Source organism: Canis lupus, chromosome 25 (assembly GCF_011100685.1).
Source record: "Canis lupus familiaris isolate Mischka breed German Shepherd chromosome 25, alternate assembly UU_Cfam_GSD_1.0, whole genome shotgun sequence".
Classification (NCBI taxonomy): Eukaryota; Metazoa; Chordata; class Mammalia; order Carnivora; family Canidae; genus Canis; species Canis lupus.
Window position 1 is genome coordinate 8,196,219 of NC_049246.1, and position 17,889 is coordinate 8,214,107.

The 17,889-nt window shown below is 37.2% G+C and overlaps 1 long non-coding RNA gene across 2 annotated transcripts in view; it reads right to left on the minus strand.

The window, feature by feature from the left end:
• The window catches only part of LOC119865899, a 152,882-nt gene that overhangs the window by 33,996 nt on the left and 100,997 nt on the right, over positions 1–17,889 (minus strand). The window lies entirely within an intron of this gene.

A 17,889-nucleotide genomic window follows, 5' to 3' on the forward strand; every position in this document is an offset into this window, starting at 1 on the left:
CAATATTCCATTTTTTTTGAAGATGATTAGTTTTTATTCTGGGCAACTAAAGATTGCCCTTCTAGGTATACCACACAAGCATAAGCCAGAGAAGAGATTTCTTTTCCAAGAAAATACTGCATTTGTCATTCATAAAGGTATCCCAAACACTCCCCACCTTAAATAATCACAACAGTTTTGTCTTTCTCTAGAAATCATGGACTCTATCACAACCTTCCCATGTTCCATCCTTTAACATCAGAACTTCTCTCTTGCAGATGATATTTTGAGCAATGGTAATGCTGAATATAGGTTTCTTTAGCAAATTCCCCACATCACACTTTTTTTTCTAACAGTAGTATTTTTATTACTATATTGCTCCATGCCACTACAATCTTATGGGCAAGGCTTCTCTTTTTTTAATATTTTAATTTTTTAAAGTTTTTAATTTTAATTCCAGTATGGTTAACTTACAGTGTTATAATAGTTTCAGGTGTACAAATAGTGATCCAACAATCCTATACAGTACTCAGGGCTCATCATGATAAACCCAGTCTTTAATCCCCATCACCTATGTCAATATTCCATTTACAGACCAGGTTGGAATCATTCATTCACTTGTCCACTTCGCTCATTAAACACACATTTGCTGAGTCCTGCCTAGTGCCAGGGAGTATTATAGGTATTTTTATTTATTTTTTATAGGTATTTTTAATAAAAATAAATAAATTAGGTGGTTTTTATCCTCAAGAAACTCATTATCTAATGGGTGAGAGAAATGACTAGAACATCATAACCAAGGTTTGCAAAGGGCTCTAAAGAGTACTTAGAAAGGGACCCAACTCAGCATGAATGTGAATGCAGCTTTCCAGAAGTGTTTAATGTTTACTGAGTTTTGAAAGGGGCTGAAAATTATAGGACAAACAAGGCATTGATAGAGCAGGGAAGGATGAAGTCTCTTTCAGCAAGTGGGGACAGCATGGAGGTGAGGGAAGGTGCATGAATGGCGTAGGAGGTGTAGTTGGTAAAGAAAACAGTGTGCAGGTTTCAGTAACTGCTTGGAATTCAGTATACCTGGCTTATAGGAATGAGTATGGGAAGCCAGCAGTTACCTTGATGGGCACCTGCCTCAATTACATCAGGACTCCATGGGGCAACCTTATCATCTGAGCCATGAGTTTCAAGTGATAAGGCTTTATGAGACAAAACTACTATCTGTGTCTGTGCATGTCCATGTGTAATCTCTGAGAAATGTAGCCCTACGATGTACTTGAATAAAGTCTCTGAATAACATAGTATAACATGTTAAAATATAAAAAGACATGTCCGGAACAATTGTCTTTCCAGCCATCAGGACTTTGCTAAACAAAAACACATCTCTGTGTGTTACAATGAATTATAATAAATCCGTCAGTGTTTCATAATTGTCTTTTTAAAAAAATATTTTACTTATTTATCCACATGAGAGAAATACCCATTTGAGAGAGAAAGTGTGCACACGTGAGCGTGATTGTAAGCAGGGGGAGGAGCAGAGGGAGAGGGACAAGCAGACTCTGCACCCAGCTTGGAGCTCAATGTGGGGCTCTACTACACAACCCTGAGATCATGATCTGAGCCAAAATCAAGAGTCCAATGCTCAACCAACTGAGCCACCCAGGCACCCCTCATCATTTTCAATATAAGAAAAAATGTGATTCTTTCTTTCTCTGTGAAAGTAACATTTTGCTAACATATTTGGCTACTTTACTAGATAAGAGATCACGTGCAGCAATGTACCACAGCAACAAGATGAAGAGAAAAGAATTAGATGCTGCTATTTAATATTTTTATAACTTTAGTTTTTCTTGAAAATAATTCAAAACATACAATATAATTAATCAAATCCGGGACTGGAAAATTCCATTTCTTGGTGGTATGGGAAAGTCTATGACTTGTAGAAAAGAACCCAGGGGTACATTGTACTAACTGCTTACATCACTCCCTAGCTAGATGCCTGGATTTTCCCAACTTCTCAGCTTTCATGTTTTATAAGCCAATAGAGTTTTCTCCCATCAGAATGGAATATCTGGACACATAAATACCATCTTTTATATTTGATGCATAAATCATAACTACATTGTTATGTATCAGGGGGTAGACACATCAACTTGATTCTAAAATATCTCAAGAATAGGCATTAAAATTATTCTTTACCATCCATTATAAGCCACTACATTATGACTTGCTAAGCTAGATATATAATCTATATGAATAGTAGTTGCATGAAAACCTACATTTTCTAGTATTAATAGCCATTTGGATCTTGGCTTATAGAAACAATTTTATAAAAAGGTCAGAACCTTAAGGAAGAGAGAGAGTAAGCTGATTTTTTTTCCTTTCATAATCTGTAAACATAATATTCAAATTGTCATCATGAATGTACACATATATCTGCATGGCTGTAAATCTGTCAAATTAGAATCATTTGGAGAAAATTCTCATTAGGATTTTTTAAAAGCCTCAGAGTTGGTAACAAAGCATCAGCTAAAGATGCAGGAGACAAATTATTTTTACTGCTTTGCTCCAAATATATGGAATAACCTGGAAACAACCAGCGTGCTAAAGTGATCTTGCTTTCTGCTTCATTTTAGGGGAATATTCTGATAATCAGATATTAATTTTAGGAAACTTAGGACAGCTTGTTTGATGAAGATAAATATAAATGCAAACTCTTCCTTATATAGAACTTGCCTAATATATATTATTGCTTAAGAGTTAAAAACAACAACTACAACAGACACAGAGATTTAAAAGATTGGCTTACACTTTTCCTATTCAGTTGGTAGTATCACCATTTATTATTAAGCTGCATAATCTACTAATACTGGGTAGAGATGGAGAATGAGAAAAAAGAAATACTTAGTAGTTGCCTACTATATATTAGGCACTGACATGTGTTATCTCTTTTAAACTTCAGAACCACTCTATTTATAGATGAGGAAATGAAATTCAGAATGGCTAAGAAACTAAGCCAAAATCACAGTTACTGGAATCTACTAGTCTATTTTTTATTCCATGTCTCCTCCATCCTTGGCCAGTACTTCCAGGAGGCTACTGAGTCTTAGAGACACATCTCCTAAATAGATCTTGAATGTACACCTGTTTTAGTTCAGGCTCTTACCATTTCTCACCTAGTCTAGTACACAGGTTTCTAATGGTTTCTCTGGTTCTGAAGTTTATTTTCTTTTATACAAGGATATGTAATCTTAAGAGTTATTTTTTCTAAGCTACAAAAATTTATCATTCATATTTTGTGTCTGGATTATGAGTTACTTATGAGCAAGGGTGATGTCAGACTGTAAAATGACAGACTAGGAAGCTCCAAGCCGTGTTCTCCCACGGAAAGTACCAAATGAACAACAATATATGGATCAAAGTAGCATTGTGGGAACTCTAGAAGCTAATTAAGAAGCTGTAGCAACCAAGTGAATGCCTAGCCAAGAAAAGGTCACACTCAAAACAATAGGAGATTTCGTGTCATTTTTGCTTGCCCTTGCCCTCCCTGGTACAGCATGACGTGGTCAGGAGGATGCCACCCAATTCCCGGTCCCTCCCTCAGGACAGAAGGAAAGAGTGGAACTTGCTTGCAACATTCTGGGTTGTTGGAGGGACTGGTTTCTGTCTGGTCTAACTCAGAGAATGATAGGAATGGGGGCATATTTTGATTATCAGGTTGGAGGCTGCTGAAGCTGGGGTGGCAAAATGCCCTGTTAGAGCTTCAAGGGACTGCAGATCCCTGGACACCTGGGGGCAAGAGGTTTCAGGTGGAGGAATGCAATAGGATATCTAAGGTCCTGAGAAGGAGTAGGGATAAAACTCAAGGAAAAATTAAGAGATTTAAAAGCAGTTGTACATTACAAGTGAGTTGGAGAAGAAAAAGTACATGCACAGGCCTAGGGAAGATATATCTCCAGAAAAGTGCTGAGAGGCCTTGAGCCTTTATGTCAGGCTAACCAGTGTCTTACTCTGTACAGAGGCAGTTTACTGCAATTGGTGAGAAGATGGGTTCTTAAAATGCCTAATTGTCAACAAAAGATCACAAGACACACAAGGAAAAAGGTAAACATGGCCTATTCAAAGGAACAAAATAAATCTCCAGAAACTGACTCCAAGGAAATACAAGCTTTGGACCTAACAAAGATTTTAAAATGTTTTTTGTAAGTATGCTCAATAAAATAAAGGACAATACAGCCAGACAACTAAACAAATCCGAGAAAACAATTCATGAATAAAATGAGATTATCAACAAAGAGATAAAAATCATAAAAAAGAACCAAACTAAAATTAAAAAGTTGAATAAAACAATAACTGAATTGAAAAATTCACTAGAAGGGGTTCAAGAACAGATTTAAACAGGCAGAAAAAAGAGCAGAAAACTTTAAGATGGGTCATTTGAAATTATTAAGTCTGAGAAACAAAAAGAAACAAGAATAAAGAAAAGTGAAGGGATTTTTGAGATACTATCAAAAACATCAATATATGCGTTTGAGAGTCCCAGAAGCAGAAGAGAAGGAGAAAGGGACAGAAAATTGATTTGAAGAAACAATGGTAAAAATATCCCAACTTTGAGGAAGGCCACAGATACACACATACAAGAATCTTAACAAACTCTAAGCAGGATAAACACAAAGAGATCCACGCTAAGACACATTATAATCAAACTGCAGAAAGTCAAAGACAAAGAGAGAATTTTGAAAGCAGCAAGATAAAAGTGACTTGTCATGTACAAGGGATCTTCAATAAGATTCTTAGTGTATTTGTCAACAGAAATTTTGCAGGCTAGAAGACAATGGGATGATATATTTAAAGGACTGAAAGGAAAAACTGTCAACTGAGAATGCTAATCTGACTAACTATTCTTCAAAATTGATAGAGAAATTAAGATATTCCTGGATTTAAAAAAAGTTGAGAGAGTTAACACTAGCCCTGGCCTATGAGAAATACTAATGGAGTCCTTAAAGTTGAAACAAAAGGACACTTGACAGTAACTTGAAACAATATGAATATGTAAATTTTCTGGTAAAGATCAATATATGGACAAATGTAAAAATATGAATTACTGTAGTTTTGGTTTGTAATTCCACTGTTCTTTCTTTTACAGGATTTAAAAGACAAAGCATAAAGAATAAAAATCCATGTTAATGGGTACACAATAAATAAAAATATAATCTGTGACATTAATAATGTAAACTGAGGGGTGGGGCAGAGATGCAAATAAGTAGAGTTTCTATATACAACTGAAGTTATTATCAGTTTCAGATATGTTGCTAAAATGTTAGGATAGTTTATATGTAATCTCCATGGTGACCACAAAGAAAATATCCATAGGATATATACTGGCCACTGCCAAAAAAAAATCAACTAAACACAAATGAAGACAGTAAGGAAGGAAATGAGAACAAAAAGCCATAAGACCCACAGAAAAAAAAATAAGAAAATAACAGGCAATAGTAAGCCCTTACCTATAAGTAACTGCTTTAAATGTAAATGGATTGAACTTTTCACTCAAAAGACATAGATTGGTGTAACAGATTTAAAAAACAGGATCCAACTATACACTGTCTATGAGAAACTTTGGATCTAAGGATCTAAGGATATAATTTAGGTGAAAGTGAAAGGATGGAAAAATATATTCCATTCAATAATAACTAAAAGAGAGTAGGGGTGACATACTAATAGACAAAATAAATTTTGAGTCAAAAACTTTTATAAGAGACAAAGAAGGACATTATATAATGTTAAGAATCTTAATTCACCAAAAAGATAGAACAATAATATATGTACCAAACATTAGAGCTCCTAAAAATATGAAGCAAATATTGATAGAATTGAAGGGAGGAATAGACAGCTCTATAATAGTATCAGGAAACTTCAATACTTCTGAGCAAGTAATAATAGTCCACTGCCTGCCAAGTAGTAGAAACTCAAATAGCATTTACAGAATGAATGAGTGAGTGAGAGAATGAATGAATGATCCTGTGTATGAGTTTTCTATGAATAACAGCCATTAGGGGGAAGAATCAATGCAGAAAAATAATCATAACAATAAATATAATGAGATCTACTAATATATGAATGAAAATCGAACTAGGCAAGGTAATCCTAGTCAATGAGAGAAAGAGCAAAAGTAGTATTTGGGGGAAGTATACATTTTTAAAGGCATTCAGAAAGATAAATGAGACATATTGAACTTAAAAACAGTGCCAATGCTTCTGGGTGTATTCACACAATAATATATAATAATAGTAATTTAAATGTGAAACTAACATTGGTGTAAACCATTGCAATGGGAAGCACAAAAGTTACAGTTAGGTGCTGAAGGTTATCTAACTGTGAAGATTTAGTTGAACCAGAGTTCACCATGTTCCTGAGGTAAAAACCTAATTGGGGTTCACTTCCCTGAACCATTATTTAAACTTCATGAAAGTAAAAGTGACTACAGGTAGAAATGATCTTGATCTTGACCTGGGCCAAAGAATTTTCCAGTTTACCTGAGTCGCCTATGGAAACCTGAGTGTACACAAACAAAACTTCTGCAGACTGGGAATTCCCAGATAGGAGAGGAAGACTAGGTGAGTAAAAGGGTTTGCACAGCATTTTTATGGAGCCTTAACAACTGCACTTTTGGCAGATAAACTTGGGTCTTTGGAAGAAGCTGTTAATGGAAACAATAGATTAGTTCTGTGGGCTGATTAGGTTGTTGCAACAATAACAACATTTTGCATGAACAAAGATAGTAGCTCCAGACATGAGAAAATGTGGGCAAAAGTCAAGAGAACAGTTGAAAGAGAAAGTGTGAACAAAGATGAAGGCTCTCCCGTGGTCAGGAAACTGGAAGTCTTTACATGGAAAGCTTCCAATGGAAAGTACTATTAACTGCAATGGACCGTAATTGTCTTCACCTCCTTTTTTGTTTTTTGGTAAACAGAAAGACAAGATTCCAAATTTACTGATAAAGAAACCAAGGGACAGAATTCACACCATCACACAATTAGTAGACCTTTGTTGCCCAGAGCCAGTAGATTTTGTTTTTTTCTGATTACTTTAAATTTTGTTACTCTTTTAAAATCTATTTAAATCTGACTCCCTTCTGTGTAATTAATATTAGGTAAATTTGTCTTAAAGAAAAAAAAAAAAACCAGACAACAGATCAAGTAAGGGATAGCACCTTTTTCAAATTCAGTAGAAAGGTAAACTTACAAGTGAACCTATTTGTTTTAAACATGCACAAATACTACATCTGGAAATAGGCAGTACTGTAGAACTTTGAAACCAGAAATAACATTTGTGAATAGCCCATGAGTATCTCTTTCAGACAAGCAAGCTGACTGACCTCCCCCCGCCCACCGAGAGGCAAAGTGAGCTGCCCAAAGTCAAGTTATAGTTATAGTTAGTTATACAGCCTGGATGATGAAGCCCAGGTCTTAATGCAAGCTCAAAAACGGTGGCTGCTTTACCTTTAGGAGAAAATCTAGCTCACTTTGTAAGTCACTAATCTCTAAAAATGAAGAGATTTTTTTAAAGCAAGGGGAAAAGAGAGTAGTGTTTGATATTCATAGTTAATTATGTATATCCTAGTCATCTAGTGCACACTCCAAGCCTAGAGATGGTGGCACCATCCCAGAGAAACCAGCCTAAAAGTGGCACCACACCTCACATGATTAATGTGGAAATACATATTTGATTATGGACATGACAAGTCAGGAAGGCTGGACCTGCCAGGAATAGGTGTGGGAGGAACTGCTATTAAATATTTATATAGCACTGGTGTACAATAAGTGTAATTGTGCCAAACACATAAAGTCTTTGCCCTAAGGAGTCTACTGTCAGTTGTAAAGCTGGTTATTCCTGAGATGTGTGTTCTGTTGCTTCATCAGGTAAACAATTCATTCTATACATCAAAGAACCATCATTTCAGCCAGCTTTCTTAGGAATAAGACTTTATACCCAATTATTAAGGCAAAAGTTGCATATACTTGTTCCTATACTGATAATTTTAGGAAATTCACTTTTATTTTCTGACAAGTTTATAATGATCTCCTTTTGCTGAGTGTCTTTTCTTTCTACTTCTCTCTTCTGTATTGTTTGCACAAAACACCATTATGTTCCCTGCTATTGCAGCATAAGGAATGATACCAAAGTGAAGGGCATGACAGTTTTGAGTTTGTAGATCTATATTAGTCAAGGGGAAACTGTCAAGTAATTGTAGCCAATTATGTATGCCGAAACAAAACAAATTAATAAAGAATCATGATTCAGAACCACTAGGCAACTGGATGGATACATGAAGAGCTGATGTCGGCTTTACCCAGGATACAGTAAGTGAGGAAAGAGAAGTGGCAAAATTAGGCTGCCCTTGAAGGAAAACTATTTTTTAATTAATTAATTAATTAATTTCCTTGGAAGAAAACCTCAGATATTGCTCAGAGGTTATTGTATTACACTCATCACTTAATTAAATCCATGAAGGATTTAAAGTAGCTGATAATATAAGCAAAAATTCTTGTCAAACTGGGATATATCAAGGCAAGAGTAAAATAACAGGAGTCCAGGTGATAAGAGATTTAGAGACAGGAAACCACTTTCAAGAGGGAAGGAATACAAAAATAGACTATTACTTCTTAGGAAATCATTCAGCTCTGCCCTTGTTATTGATAGCTTAGACAAACCAGGCAAAACATTCATTCATTCATTCATTCATTCATTCATTCATGGGTAACATAGTTTCCACCTTCAAAAGGCTTGGAGCCTGGGCAGATAGGGTGGTGATAAGAACAGACACATACAGAATGGAATACTGTAATACACAAGGTGCAAAATCCAGGGGACAAGAGGGGAGACAACTAAATGATCTGGGGGTGGGATTGTAAGGGACAGCTTGAGTGATAAGGTGACGTTTCAGCTCAGCCCTGAAATAGAATATGACAGAGAGAAGAGGAGGAGGGCTATGTGTAGACCTGCACCAGTGAAAGGCCAGCAGGGCCGAAGAGCAGCCAGTAGCCAGTGGGGCTGGAGCAGCATGTGGAAGGGCAGGGGGAGGCATGAAGCCTTCCATCTGAGCAGAGGCTGGAGTAGGAGGGCTCCTGGGCCACGCTCCAGAGTGTATACTCAATCCTGAGAGCAGGGGGTTCACGAGAGATGGCCTATTTTATGGGTCCTAAAAGAGTGGAGATTCTTAACAGTGGCTCCTATTTTTATCCCATTTTACAGGGAATGTTTTAGGGAACAGAGGTGGCTAAATTACTTACCTAAGTTCACATACTGCCAATGGAGGAGGGGAAAGTATGGCACAGTTCTGAGTGGGACATAAGCATTTTCCTGAGCACCTACTATGGGCAAAATCATTGGGTAAATGTTTCAGGGCAATAAAAAAATTGAAAATTTAGCTCTTCTATTCAAAGAGCTAAAAATAAAGGTAAAAAATGATAGAAGCTTGGAAAAAGACAGAAAATTCATTAGAATAATTAGATACATATATATTTCTTTACACAATAGAGTTGATATCTTTCTAAGAAGTGTGTACCACATTTTTTTGTAAAAAATTATTTAAAATGCATTATAAGAGTATTTATTAATTCATAACACAATTTACATGACTCTCGGCTCAGTTTCTGACTTGTATTTAAATTGTCTTTTAGAAACAAAAGCAAAAATGAACTATTGGGACTTCATCAAGATAAGAAGCTTTTGCACAGCAAAGGATACAGTCAACAAAACTAAAAGACAACCTTCAGAATGGGAGAATATATTTGCAAATGACCTATCAGATAAAGGGCTAGTTTCCAAGATCTATAAAGAACTTATTCAACTCAACACCAAAAAAACAATCCAATCATGAAATGGGCAAAAGACATGAACAGAAATCTCACAGAGGAAGACACAGATATGGCCAACAAGCACATGAGAAAATGCTCTGCATCACTTGCCATCAGGGAAATACAAATCAAAACCACAGTGAGATACCACCTCACACCAGTGAGAATGGGGAAAATTAACAAGGCAGGAAACCACAAATGTTGGAGAGGATGCGGAGAAAAGGGAACCCTCTTGCACTGTTGGTGGGAATGTGAACTGGTGCAGCCACTCTGGAAAACTGTGTGGAGGTTCCTCAAAGGGTTAAAAATAGACCTGCCCTACGACCCAGCAATTGCACTGTTGGGGATTTACCCCAAAGATACAGATGCAATGAAACCCCGGGACACCTGCACCCCGATGTTTCTAGCAGCAATGTCCACAATAGCCAAACTGTGGAAGGAGCCCCGGTGTCCATCGAAAGATGAATGGATAAAGAAGATGTGGTCTATGTACACAATGGAATATTCCTCAGCCATTAGAAATGACAAATACCCACCATTTGCTTCAACGTGGATGGAACTGGAGGGTATTATGCTGAGTGAAGTAAGTCAATCGGAGAAGGACAAACAGTGTATGTTCTCATTCATTTGGGGAATATAAATAATAGTGAAAGGGAATATAAGGGAAGGGAGAAGAAATGTGTGGGAAATATCAGAAAGGGAGACAGAACATAAAGACTCCTAACTCTGGGAAACGAACTATGGGTGATGGAAGGGGAGGAGGGCGGGGGGTGGGGGTGAATGGGTGACAGGCACTGATGGGGGCACTTGACGGGATGAGCACTGGGTGTTATTCTGTATGTTGGTAAATTGAACACCAATAAAAAATAAATTTATTATTAAAAAAATAAAATAAATTGTCTTTTAAAAGGGACACAGCTATAACGTAAACTGAGTTGAAAACAAAGGTACCCTTTGTGAATAATGCTGCCTAAGTGAATATGAACTTACTGCAAACTACTCTGGGTATTAAAAATATAAAACAGTGTGGAACTTCAAACCCCAAGTGGTCTTCCTTCCCGATCCTTTAAGATTGTCTTCTATAAAATGCCACTGGAAGATGGTCAGCAAAGTCCCCTGAGTTGTCCCAGAGCAAGCTTTGTCCTCTATGTGACTTAGCTACACATGGGTCACTGAGCCTGTTCAAGTGAATACAAACATGTTTCTGACAAGAGAAATCCTCTTGAGATAGGAAATATGAGTCTTATCCCCCGCTAATGAGTCTACCAAAGTTTTAACTGACAGAGCTTCTAACAAGAGTGATCTTTGGTTTATACCATAGGATAGGCTGAGCAATAGAATGATGGGGAGATGTTTAATCACAGTGGGGTTTTTCCAGGACTTTTTTTTTTTTTCAGAATAAAAGTTGTCCCTATAAAACTCCTGCTATCTAGACTCCAACTGTCTCCTATAGAAAATGAATCTTATTAGACTACAGATTTTCTCAAAGAATGAGCTGAAGGTCCATCAGAATCAATTCATGGCTATTAAAAGAAGTGTCCCTAAGCCAATCCCAAACTGATGAACCAGCATCTAAATTTAAATAAGATTTGTAGACCATTCTCATGTACTCCTGGGCAGACCACAGGCTCAAAGGAAATAGTTTCAAAAGACCCTTGGATTTTGATGCGTATCTTGATTGGTTTTGGATATGCAAAGATAGGCCTGAAGAAGAGTTTAGGAGTAAGAGCTGGAAAGATCAGAATTGCTCTGTTTAACAGAAAAAGAGAATAAAATTCTGGGGATATGGTGGTAGAAAGGAATTTGAAAGGATAGAGGGGAGAAAAAAAGGAGAAAAAAGCCATTAAGATGACTAGAGGTTGAAGAATACCAAGAGTAGGAATTGAAAAAAAGTCTCATGTGACAGGGGTGGCTGAAAAAGCTTTTTAAGATAAGGGGCAGGTGCATGGGTGGCTCAGTCGGTTAAGTATCTGCCTTTGGCTCAGATCATGATCTCAGGGTCCTGGGATTGAGTCCCACATTGGGCTCCCTGCTCAGCGGGGAGTCTGCTTCTCCCTCTCCTCCTGTCCCTCCCCGCTGCTCATGTGCAAGTGCTTTCTCTCATTCTCTCTCTCTAAAATGAGCAAATAAAAAAATCTTAAAAATAACAGGAGCATCTAATATTAAATCAAAGTCATTTGTGCTGAATAAATAATCTAAATTCCATTATGTCTCAGTTTCCTCAGGTGTCATAAAGGAATAGTAGCAAATCTCAGTTCATCAGGGCAATGGAAATTTAGGAGACATTTCCCTTTCAAAAGGAACACACTCCTTGATCCTCTCTCCCAAAAAGGAAATGTTTATATAGGATCCAGGTTCCCCCTGCCCCAGGAGAATCACATTTCCTATGTGCTTCCTTGAACTAAAGTTACCTTAAACTGAAATTTCCTCACTCAATTGTGTTTGTCAAAGAAAGATAGTTTTTTAACATCTGGAAGACAGAATAAAAGATAAAACCTGCTGAGATCATGATGCCATGCACGAAATTAGAGTCACCCCCACCCCAGTTGAGTCTTACCAACTGAGAGCGACATGGACTTTTTAGAACTTCCAACCTTGCCTGTCCACCCACCCCAGAAGCCATCACAGTGTACAAAATGGTGGACGTATGGAGTTGAATAAACAGGTTCGTGCATGATTTGCTCGCCTCCAGAAAGGAAAGTTGTGAGTGTCACTTTCTCCTCACTCTCTCTATTCATAAAAGAATGACCCCAGAGTTTCTTCATCTAGGTTCCTGTGGTGATATCATGAAGATTAGACTGGGAAGCAAGAGACCCTCAATGTAAGCTGTCTGTGTAGGTCTGTTATTTCTTCCTCTGTAAAATGAGTGCATTAAATTAGATTCTAAGATATCTTTCAGGTCCAAAATTCCATGATTCTCTGATTTTTTTTTTTTACTACCAAATGAGCTATTTTCTTGTCTAGATTCTTCAACAGCACAACCACCAAGTACTTTTGGTCTGAGCTCTGAGAAAATAGTAAATCCTCTGGACTCAAAGGTATCAGTAGGTCAATAATTAGGAGGGAATTAAACTTTTGAGGAAATATCATAGTTTTTTTTTTTAAGAATTTATTTACTTATTCATGAAAGACACAGAGGAGAGAGAGAGCAGAGACACAGGCAGAGGGAGAAGCAGGCTCCATGCAGGGAGCCCAGTGTGGGACTCGATCCCGGGACTCCAGGACCACGCCCTGGGCCAATGGCAGGTGCCAAACCATTGAGCCACCCAGGGATTCCCTATCATAGGTTTTTAAGAGGTCCTATCGCTGGTTAAAATAAGAATGATAACTAGCTCATTGATGCCTGGAGTTGGCAAGATGCAGGCTTGAGGAACTCCTCTGACTTAAAAAGGAGTACACTTCTCCCTATTTTCCCAATAATGAAATAAAAAAATTTTTTAAAGTGAGATATGTTTCTCAATGAATTATATACCTTAAAAGTTGACTGGAGGAGTGTTGCAACTTTGAATGAGATTCATTGCCTTTCAAATTTTATAACTGTTTTTCTTTTTTTAAAGAGTGTGTACACACTCAAGCTGGGGTGTGGGGTAGACAGAAGTGGGCAGAGGGAGAGGGAGAGAGATAATCTTAAGCTCCACACCCAGCATGGAGCCTGACACGGGGCTCCATCTCACCACCCTGAGATCATGACCTGAGCTGAAATAAAGAATTGGATGCCACCCAAGTGTCCAGAAATTTTATAACTTATTTTAATTCCTCAAATATGCAATAGCTTATTATGCCACATTTAAATAGATGTTGCACATCACTCATTCAGGAATGAGCATCATCTAGCAATATGGTACCTTAAGATGATAATTGTAGAGTATGAGAAATTAGGGGTTTATGGACCTTCTAGGTTAAGGGTAGAATTCCAGTAAACTGATTAATCTGTACTTTGTGCACAAGTTTTACATATTAATCTATTTTATAGTGTTTGTTCATCTTAAATGACCACACTCTAAAGAAGCAAAACCAAAACTATGCCACTCTACTATAGCTTCTAAAAAAGAATGTGGTGGATTTTTGAGTAGATTTTTCACCTATCCCTACACACTGTATTTTCTTTTTTTTATTGAAGTACACATTGTATTTTCAAATGTAATGAAAGCAGCATGCAATGCTGGACTTTATCTGAACATCAAAATTTCATATAGTAGTAATTTGTACCTCTGCTGCCCAAATACAATTAAGCTAGTTCTTAATATTGTTTTTGAAGCTATAATATACAGACTGAGGTAGGGAGCCTTTCAAGGAGGAGAGTAACAAAAAGGAAAAGGCAATCAACTCTTTGGGGGCTTCTTTCTCTCTCTTCCTCCTCCACCTTCTCCCCTTCTGATCCCATAAATCCCGTAGAAGCAGTGGTTGGGTCATTGGCTTATAATCTTTGCAGTTGTTTTGGGGAAAGGACTAAACAGTAAACTTCCATTCTCCCTAGCTCAGCTCACCTAATTCAATCCTGTGTTAACTCATCACTATTTTCAGTGTTTAGAAACTTTAAAAAAAACCTTCTAAAGAAGGAACCATTACTTACCAAATAAACAATGATGACACTCCTGCTACTCTCCCTTTTAACCATCTAGCTAAGATTTAGGGAGCTTCCCTACAACCCGAAGGCAACACCAAACCCACTTTTATACCTGTAAGTCATCTTGCCCTGTCCATAGAAGTTAAAGTTTCAAAATAAAAACCACTTCACCTACTCCCAGCTGTGGGAGGTGACTGTATACATGGTTGTCACATTATTTTCTTTTTGCCTTTTTATTTTTCTTTGTAAGTGCCCTCTCCTGAACATGTTAGACAAATTCCTGGTGGATTTCTTTTATATCCCCTACACCTGCTACCATCACCCTCTTGATACAGATTTTGTGTTTTTCATTTTGCACTGTCTATGAAGAATTTCATCCCGGACCACTTCCATTTCTTCCTGCCCATCCATGTTTATGTGTGTGGGGGTGTTGGTGTAAGAATTGGAAGCTGATTTATTGCCAATAAAATGGCTTCTATCATTATAGATATTAGGTAAGCTTGGTTAAGCATACAGATTTTAGTCTTCTACTTTTGGTTAAAGAAGGACTGACTGAACAGTATGGGTATATCTGAAACAAAAAAGCCCTAATTTAGCAGAAATTAAGACAAAATGCAAGGCCATAACTTTGGGATGTTTACAATTTTCCAAAAAGGCATTGCCTCCTATTTAACTACTTATGTAGTAGTGTGTGACATCGTTATTAAAAATAATTATATTTGGCAATATTTTTTGAGAAGATGCATGTGACTCCATAATGAAAGAAAATAAGTACAGTAGGTGTAGTTTACCCTCTTTCTGAATAATGTAATTTCTGTGCAGCAAAAAGCATCATGTATGATATTAACTTTAACTCATTGATTGTTTCTGTGTATTTTATAATATTACTTGTATTTTTAATAAGCTTTTTATTTTAAGGGCTTAAATGTTTCTCATTCATCCATTGGCTGCCTCCAGCAAGCTTTGAAGTTGGCCAGTTTAGGCTGCTGTAACAAATTACTATAGACTAAGTAGCTTAGACAACAAACATTATTTCTCAAAGTTCTGGAGACTTGGAAGTCTAAGATCAAGGTGCTGGCTGATTTGATGTCTGGTGAGGGCCTTCTTCTTGGTTTGTAGATGGCTGTCTTCTTGCTGTGTCCTCATATGGCTGAGAGTGATCATCTCTCTTGCATCTCTTCTCATAAGGGCACGAATAATGTTCATAAGAGGCTTCACTCTCATGGCCTAACTGCCTCCCAAAGCTTCATCTCCAAATACCATCAACTGGGGATTATGGCTTCAATATATGAATTTGGGGATGGGCACAAACTTTCAGTCCATAACACACTGTTACCACTTTTAATAAATGGTCAGGAGGTGGCAGAAAGAGTCCTAGTGTTTTATCTTATGGTTCTGAGCAGGGGTTAGGACCTGGAGATGGGTACTCTGGACTACTGCACTCTGCCCTAAATTGATGTTGATATTCCCTTAGTTATATAGGAGTCAGAATATCTCAAAGGACTGGACCTCTTGCTGAGTTGAGCCCCAGGGACAGACATTCACCTTAGGAAAATTTCCCACCCTGTTTTTTAGAGGGCTCAGAAAAGAGGCACAAATTACAAAAAGGAACAAAGCCCAAGCAAAGAAACTCTAAGGAGGAGGAGGAAGAGGAGAAGAATTAAGGTGCCCCTGGGACTTTCCTGTAGGGAGATGCTTCACCATCAATTAGGGCTTCTGTGCCAGATGACATGGTGTCAGTATGGCCATCAGCTGGTGCAACAGAGAGGCTCAATATTGGTTGCCAGAGAAGCTTCAGTGCCCAAATTAATGCACTCCACTTAAGTTGGAGAACAAATTACTGTATATCAATGTCTTAACCATCATCCATTCCTGGGACAGTGTTTTGCACCTAATAGATACTCACTTAGCAAGAGAGTTTAGATTTTGTTGAACAGATGTTGTAGTCTTTCTCATGTATATCTTCCAGTTACCCTTGGTACCTATTTCAGTATTTAAAACTAAGGAATGTTTCTTGAAATGGTATCTCTCTTGCCCATAATCACCCTAAAATATGCCATCTAGCATTAACTATCCATTAAGCTAACTTTAGTCTTCTCAAGTGTCAGGGTCAGAGGAGAGAAGTGTGGTATTTGATAGCAGAGAAGCATCATCAGTGAGTCTGATCTAATGACCATCCTCATGGCTCTGGGCTCTGGATGCTGGGATGTTCAGAGGTTCATTTAGATGTACCTTTCATGTTTCCAGGATATCTGGAGGTACATCAACTCCTCAGCACAGAAAAACTTAAACTCATAACCCACTTGGGATGGAAAGGTTTTTAAATTGTGACTGAAAAATACCCTGCCCGTCTTGAATGAGAGTTTGTACATGCATCCCAGAAGAAAATACCTGTTTTATCTCATTTTGTTACCCTTCTTCTCCCAAGTTTATATCTTTCTAGATCTTGAAATAAACTTGGAGGTATCTTAACTAAACTTTGAAGGGAAAGATCTTTAAGATAGTTAGATAGTCCCGAAGTATTTGGAGCAAAAGAACGGGGGGTATGGTGGTTTCTCATGTAACTGACTACCTGCAAGACCATTTCCATTCTAAATCATTGTTGAAAGTACATTATTTATGCAGACAGATAAAATGCTTAAAAATAACCACTGAAGTATATTGAGTAAACAGCAAACTATATAAAAATATGTAATCTTTTAATTAGTCTTAATGTGAATACATATTTATAGCATTATTTAAAGATAGGGAAAAGTGTATGGGCTCTTAAATCTGTAGTCACACATTTGCTATGGATCAACAAATGGAGAGAAATTGCTTTTAGAATAGAAATGTTGGGACACCTGGATGGCTCAGTGGTTGAGCATCTGCCTTTGGCTCAGGGCGTGATCCCAGAGTCCCAGGATCTAGTCCCATATCAGGCTCCTTGCATTGAGCCTGCTTCTCCTCCCTCTGCCTATGTCTCTGCCTCTCTCTCTGTCTCTCAGGAATAAATAAATAAAATCTTAAGAAAAAAAAAAGATAGAATAGAAATGTTTAAGCCACTTTTCCATATATTTATATAGTAAGTTCTGAATTCAGAAACCTGTATTTTTTTTAATTCTTTTTTATGACAGGGAGAAAAGCCTGAAGTGGAGGTATAAATCTAATGCCTTCTGCTTATGCTGAGCTTACTATCGGTCCCTGCATAAAGGTGAAACATATTTCCCCTTGCTTATTAATCATGTATACAAACATTACAGCCTTAGCATTTTTGTTTTCTTTAAAAGTAACTATTTTGCCACTAGTAATCTCATTAGAGCTTTTTGTTTGTTTCTTTTTAGAAAACAAAACAAGAACAAAACTTCATCCCTTTGAATAGACTTATCCAATAAATAAATTTGATTATTTAAGTAAACAGACTGTTTCTGTTGCATCAGTAGTTTTTAATAAGAAATTCCATAAATATTGTTAAATACTTTAAGTCAAAACATTAAATGCTAACATTCA